This window comes from Zosterops lateralis (genome assembly GCF_965231275.1).
Source record: "Zosterops lateralis genome assembly, chromosome: 24".
NCBI lineage: Eukaryota > Metazoa > Chordata > Aves > Passeriformes > Zosteropidae > Zosterops > Zosterops lateralis.
In genome coordinates this window covers 3,087,843-3,094,857 of record NC_139784.1, presented here as the reverse complement: position 1 = coordinate 3,094,857, position 7,015 = coordinate 3,087,843, and positions in this window count along the sequence as shown.

Below are 7,015 nucleotides of genomic sequence, written 5' to 3'. Positions count from 1 at the left end.
GAAATATAAAACCTTACCCCGAAAGTCTCAAGGCCCCCGAAAAGCAGCCCCAGACACAAGAAGGGAACTGCCCGAGTGCTACTATTGCAAAAGGGTAGGACACCTTCGGAGGGACTGCAAAAAGAGAATGAAAGATGAAAAAGTATTTCAGGAAGATTAGGGGTGTCAGGGGCTCTTCACCTTGGGGACCAGGACATCTAACGAGCCCCTGGTAAAACTAAAAGTAGGTCCCCAGCGTCAAGAAACCGTTTTTCTGGTGGATACCGGGGCAGAAAGGAGCACTTTACAAAATCTACCAATAGGGTGCACGGTCGGTAAGGAGAAAGTTGTGGTGGTGGGTGCAAAAGGGGATCCCTTTAGAGTACCTGTGATAGAAAGCGTGGAAATTGAATCAGAAAATAAAGTCTGCCTAGGGAATTTGTTGTTGGTAGAGGAAGCTGATTACAACTTGCTAGGGAGAGATATGATTATCGCCCTTGGAATTAGCATAGTTGTAAGAAGTTCCGATCTTGTGGTGAAAATGTTTAAACTCACTGAGAAGGATGAGGCAGACATCAATCCAGAGGTATGGCACTCTAAAGGGGAGGTGGGGAAGCTAGAAATAGACCCTATTCATATTATAATCGAGAACCCCGAGGACCCTATACGGGTCAAACAGTATCCCATTCCCCTGGAAGGGAGAAAGGGATTGAAGCAGGTTATTGATGACCTCTTGAGGGGAGGAACAATAGAGCCATGCATGTCCCCCCATAACACCCCTATACTGGCTGTAAAGAAGGCAGATGGAAGCTATCGGTTAGTTCAGGATTTGAGGGCAGTGAATGCCCGAACCAGGACTAGATTTCCGGTAGTGGCCAATCCGTATACTTTGTTGAATTGGCTCACGCCTGAGGATGTGTGGTATAGTGTGATTGACCTGAAGGATGCATTTTGGACTTGCCCTTTGGATGAGAAAAGCAGGGATTACTTTGCTTTTCAGTGGGAGGACCCCGATACCAACAGAAAACAGCAGTTGAGATGGACGGTGCTTCCGCAAGGATTTGTAGAATCCCCTAATCTATTCGGGCAGGCCCTGGAGCACCTCTTGACTCAGTTTACCCCAAAGGCAGGGACGAAAATGTTGCAGTATGTGGATGATCTGCTAATAGCAGGATCTTCAGAGGAGCGGGTGAGGGAATGTACAGTGGAATTGTTAAACTTTATTGGAGCTAAGGGTCTGAAAGTTTCAAAATCCAAACTGCAGTTCACGGAGCCCGAAGTGAAATACCTGGGGCATTGGCTGTCCCAAGGGAAAAAGAAATTGGACCCTGAGAGAGTCGCGGGAATTATAGCATTGCCCGCGCCAAAAACTAAAAGGCAAATACGCCAATTATTAGGGCTCCTGGGATACTGCAGGCAGTGGATTGAGGGTTTCAGTGAAAAGGTAAAATTTCTGTATGAAAGATTAAACACCGACAGGGTGAAGTGGACAGAACAGGATGAATTAGATTTTCAAAAATTAAAAGAGGTTCTCATGACAGCCCCAGTACTGACCCTTCCAGATGTGAATAAAGAATTCCAGTTGTTTGTAGATGTTAGTGGGCAAACTGCACAGGGAGTCCTGACTCAGGAATGGGCCAGCAAAAAGAAACCCATAGGATTTTTGTCAAAAATCCTGGATCCTGTGAGTCGAGGTTGGCCTACGTGTTTGCAGGCTATAGTTGCAGTGGCACTCCTGGTGGAAGAGGCGAGAAAGATTACCTTCGGAGCCTCTCTGGTAGTTTACACCCCTCACAATGTGAGAAACATTCTGCAACAAAAAGCGCAAAAGTGGCTGACCGATTCCAGGCTTCTGAAATATGAAGCCATTCTGATCAGCTCCCCGGGATTGGAGTTGAAAACCACCTCGGCACAAAACCCTGCACAGTTCATGTTTGGAGACCTTTCTGAGGAACTGTTGCATGATTGTGCTGAGATCGTGGAACTTCAGACAAAAGTAAGATCAGATTTGGAGGATCAGGAATTGGAGGGGGGAGAGAAATGGTTTGTGGATGGGTCGGCAAGAGTAGTCGAGGGGAAAAGAAAATCAGGATACGCAGTGGTGGATGGCAGAACAGGAAGAGTGGTGGAATCGGGTCCCCTAAGACCCGAATGGTCGGCCCAGGCTTGTGAGCTTTATGCTCTGCTGAGAGCTCTCAAAGGGTTAAAGGGAAAGAAGGGGACCATATTCACTGATTCTCGGTATGCGTTTGGGGTGGTTCACACTTTTGGGAAAATTTGGGAAGAAAGGGGCTTGATAAACACAAAAGGAAAAGGTTTGGTCCACGGCGAAATGATTCGGCAAATCTTGGAGGCAATCAGGGAACCAAAAGAGATTGCGGTGGTGCATGTGAAAGGGCATCAAATCGGATTGCAATTTCAGACGCGTGGGAATAACCTGGCTGACCAAGAGGCAAAAAGGGCAGCATTACTCACAGTAAGAATCCCCGAGGTGATTGGGGAGGAAAACTCCGGAATCCAAATATGTCCCTCTGAAAGGGACATTGAAGGATTTAAGGAGATGGGAGGGGCATTGGAGATGGGAAAATGGAAATTGCCGGATGGAAGGGAATTGGTCCCGAAAGGTGTGGCCAGAGGGATCCTGAGACGCCTGCACGAACAGACCCACTGGGGAACACGGGCATTGGCTGACCAGTTTCTGAAATTCTTTGGGTGCAAGGGGATCTTTGAGTTGGCAAAACAAGAGGTACAGGGGTGCGTGACTTGCCAGAAAGTGAATCGATCCAGATCCAGACAAGCGGCTTGGGGAGGTCGTCCTCTTTCATACCGGCCGTTTGAAAGGATCCAGGTGGATTTCACTGAATTACCAAAGGTCGGGAGGTATAGGTACTTATTGGTTATTGTGGACAAATTGACACATTGGGTAGAGGCGTACCCAAGGGCAAAAGCCACGGCTCAAACGGTTTCCAAAGTATTATTAGAGGAAATAGTCCCCAGGTATGGAATCGTGGATTGCATAGATTCAGATCAAGGGACTCATTTTACCTCGAAAATCATAAAACAATTAACCGAGGCCTTGGGAATCAGATGGCAATATCACACCCCCTGGCACCCTCAAAGTTCAGGGCAAGTAGAAAGAATGAATCAGACCTTAAAAACTCAGTTGGCAAAACTCATGCTGGAAACTAAGATGTGTTGGGTAAAATGCCTTCCCCTTGCTTTGTTGAACATAAGAACCATGCCTCATTCTGATACGGGACTGTCCCCCTTTGAAATGTTGTATGGGATGCCATACAAACACGGAATGCCTGTGGGACATCCCCGAGTCGAGGATGTGCAGTTACAACCTTATCTCATCACTGTAAACAAAAATTTACAGGAGCTCAGAAGGCGTGGACTCATCCCCCAAAGTGCCCCTCTCGGATTTGCGATTCATCAGATTCGGCCCGGAGATAAAGTGTTAATCAGGACTTGGAAAGAGATTCCTCTCACCCCGCAGTGGGAAGGACCGTTCCTGGTACTACTCACCACTGACACCGCAGTTCGAACTGCTGAGAAGGGTTGGACTCATTCATCAAGGGTGAAAAAGATCAAGGACCCAAAAGCCTCGGACTGGAAGGTCACCACCCCTCCTGGAGAGCTCAAAATCAAACTCAGGCGTCAACCTAGATGACCGACCAGATAAGTTGTAATACCCCAGGTTGTGAGTGTTTTCCTTTCATTCACTTTGAATGCGTGTACTGTAAACAGGTTTGGGTCACCCATTGCTGGAGAGGGAGTCGACCTAAAGGTCTGTGCACTAACTGTCTAATCGAGGAGCAGGTTAACACAGACCGCCTCTTAGTACTTGCCACTCGGGCCGGACTTTTTGAATTAGATTCTCCTGAGTGGTATCAGATTTTCAAAAAGGGAATAAAGGGAAAATTGGACGCTAAAGCAGAACCCTTAGCAATTGAGTGCCGGAGGACCATCAAGGTACCTTGCCGAGGAGATACAATCAAATTATCCCGGTGGGCAACCTATAAGAGAAGGTTTGCCATCAGGACCACACGGGCCCCTGAAGCAAACCCTTGCTGTCGGGAAGATGGTTTACCCCGCCGTATGTTCCCATACGGGCGATGGGCAAGGCAGAGGGGTTTTTCGGTGGGGAATCCTGACGGTCCTGAGCCTAGCCGTGTGCTGGGCCAAGGGGGCCCTTCCAGGGGCGCTCCTGGGGGAGAATCCTCCCGCGAAGTGTGAATGGTGCTTAACAGCTCCAGAAACCGGGCCGATAATGGATTGTCCTCTAAAAAGGCAGTTGGGTGATTGTTGGGCTAATGGCACTCGATTTCACCTTTGTGAATTGGAAGGAAGGGTCCGGTGCCAACGCTCAGGGGCAAGTCCTAAGGGCGGGCTGTTCAGGGATCCTGCTCACTCACTCGTTAGACGAAGGCGGGAACTCGAAACTCCTCACCCGGTACCAACATGTCAACAATGTAACAAAACTGTATGGATGGGAGGAAAAAGGCAATCTACATTCCTTGCCTACTATAAGGTGAATCCCCTGTGCTACGACAAAGCGAAACTAAAAATATGTAATATGGGTGGAAAATTGTATTGGGAAGGGAGGAATCTCAAACATGAGGAAACGGGTTTCTTGGACTCAGAACCCATCATTTTCGAGTTATTGCCTCCGGGAGATAAGCGTGTGTGTTTGCAGTTTGACCAAGTTTTTTGTTTTTCAAGGGACGAGGAAGGGATGGACCCTGAAAGTAAAATGAAACAGGTAACATTAGAACTCAGGAAAAAGGAAGCTGAGGCCAGAAAGAGGAGAATTGAGCAGGAAAGGTTGAAATCGCTCAGTGAACAGTACGAGCAATTGGAAAGGCAATACGGGGATGGGGGATTTCCGGCCCCTAACCAAAACCTCTTTGTAGAACTAATGCAGGAGATAGCCACTGAATTGGGGCTGACGGATTGCTGGATTTGTGGGGGATTAAAGTCAGCCGAAAGGTGGCCCTGGAAAGGAGAAGGATTAGCCCCGGAACAACTTCTAAAATGGGAAAGCTCTAAATTGTCAAAAATGGTAAAGAGACCGGAGGGATGGATTTTGGAAAAAAGGATAGTAGGAACTATCTGCATCAGCTGGGAGGGGAAGGAGTTCACCGATCTGGTGGGCTATACTCCTTGCATAAATACCCTAACGGTGAATGACAAAACACGGGTCTGGCAACCTGAACCACCCTCCGGATATTGGAGCCAAATTCGAGAAAAAGATTGTGAGTGGTTTGAGACTATGGGACTTTGTTGGCACAAAAGTCCCGGGGCTAATCCATTTCAGGCACTAGCGGGGCTGAGAGAGTACTGGGACGAGCCGGGTAGAACCAATATAGGCTGGAAAGCTCCAGATGGGATATATTGGATTTGTGGAAAAAAGGCCTATAGCGAACTTCCCCGGAAATGGAAGGGGTCCTGTACCCTAGGAATGATAAGACCCTTCTTTTTCACCTTGCCCAGAGCCGAAAGCCGTTTGTTAGGAGCTCCTCTGTTCGAAACATTAAACCGACAGAGAAGGGAGATAAGACGGGTGCTACCCATAGCCGGAGGCAACCAGAAATGGGGGGAGGAGGAGTGGCCCGCTGAAAGAATCATTGAGTATTATGGGCCAGCCACCTGGGCTAACGATGGCAGTTGGGGATATCGAACACCTATTTACCTCCTGAATAGGTTGATTCGGCTGCAAGCAGTGGTAGAAGTGGTTTCTAACCACACCTCAGAGGCCTTGGAACTCCTGGCAAAGCAGCATTCACAAATGAGGGCTTTTGTGTATCAAAATCGGCTTGCCCTGGACTACCTGCTAGCAGAGGAAGGAGGGGTCTGCGGCAGATTCAATGAATCAGAATGCTGCATCGAAATCGATGACTATGGGGAGACTATCAAAGGGTTAGCACAGGAAATCAAAAAGGTGGCACATGTGCCAGTCCAGAAGTGGAATTCAATTCTTCAGGCTTCATGGTGGGACCAGCTGTTCGGACAGGGGGAATGGTGGAAGAAGGTAATATTCTTTATAACGTGCTCCATTGCAGGCATTGTCTTCCTCCCGTGTTTGATCCCTTGTTTCATTCGACTGATACATTCAGTCGTCCAAGGGATGCAAATAGCATCCCTTCCCATGGATCCAGAGGCAGCACAAGGGAAAACTGTGTCCAAAATAATGAAACTTGAGGAAGAAAAAGGTAAAAGAAGGGCTGCAGAGGCCCTAAAGGAATTCGAAGAGGAGCGGAAGCTCCAACAAGGTGATGAATCCTCCCAGGAGGACTGGGAAGAATGTGACTTTTTAAACTAAAATTGAGGTCAATAAAGGGAGAAAAGCGAATTTTTAATTTGATGAATTATTAGGTGGGGGACTGTGATAAAAATAGGGTAAAAATTCGTGTATAAAATAATAATTCGATGTATAATGAAACAAAGCTAAAGTAAAATTGTAAAATCCAATAGAAGGGTAACCGTTCTCTCTCAGCCTGCTAATCTCAGTTGCAAAGACAGGACGAAGGTCATCAACTTAGACAAAAGACACTGGCCAACCCTGATAAGAATCACTTCCTCGCCAAGGCAAGGAGAAATTCCTTCCTGACAACGATGCCAATTTCATCAACCTTCTGGTGCCACAAGCGGAATGAAATCAACATAAGACGGACTTTTGGAATTGACATAAGAAAGGAGCCTTCCCGGAATGAGACAACTAGACTTGATGAGGTCCGGGAGGGCCATCGAAAAGAAATCCGGACTATTCAACCCACCTTGGACACCTGGACTGCCTAAGGGCAGAAAATTCCTATAAAACGGTGGACTGAGAGCTGCACTGGCGTGGACTAGGGCGTCTGGCACATCGGTGCGGACCTCTATCCACCCAGCGCGCGCTGACAATTTCCTATTATTGTGGTTTTTCTCTTTTTCAGGTGCTCGATATTCTGTTATTAATAAATTGTCATTTATTAAACTGAAATTTGCCTTTGCATTTATAACATGTGTCTCCTTTTTGGCCATAATCCCCTGG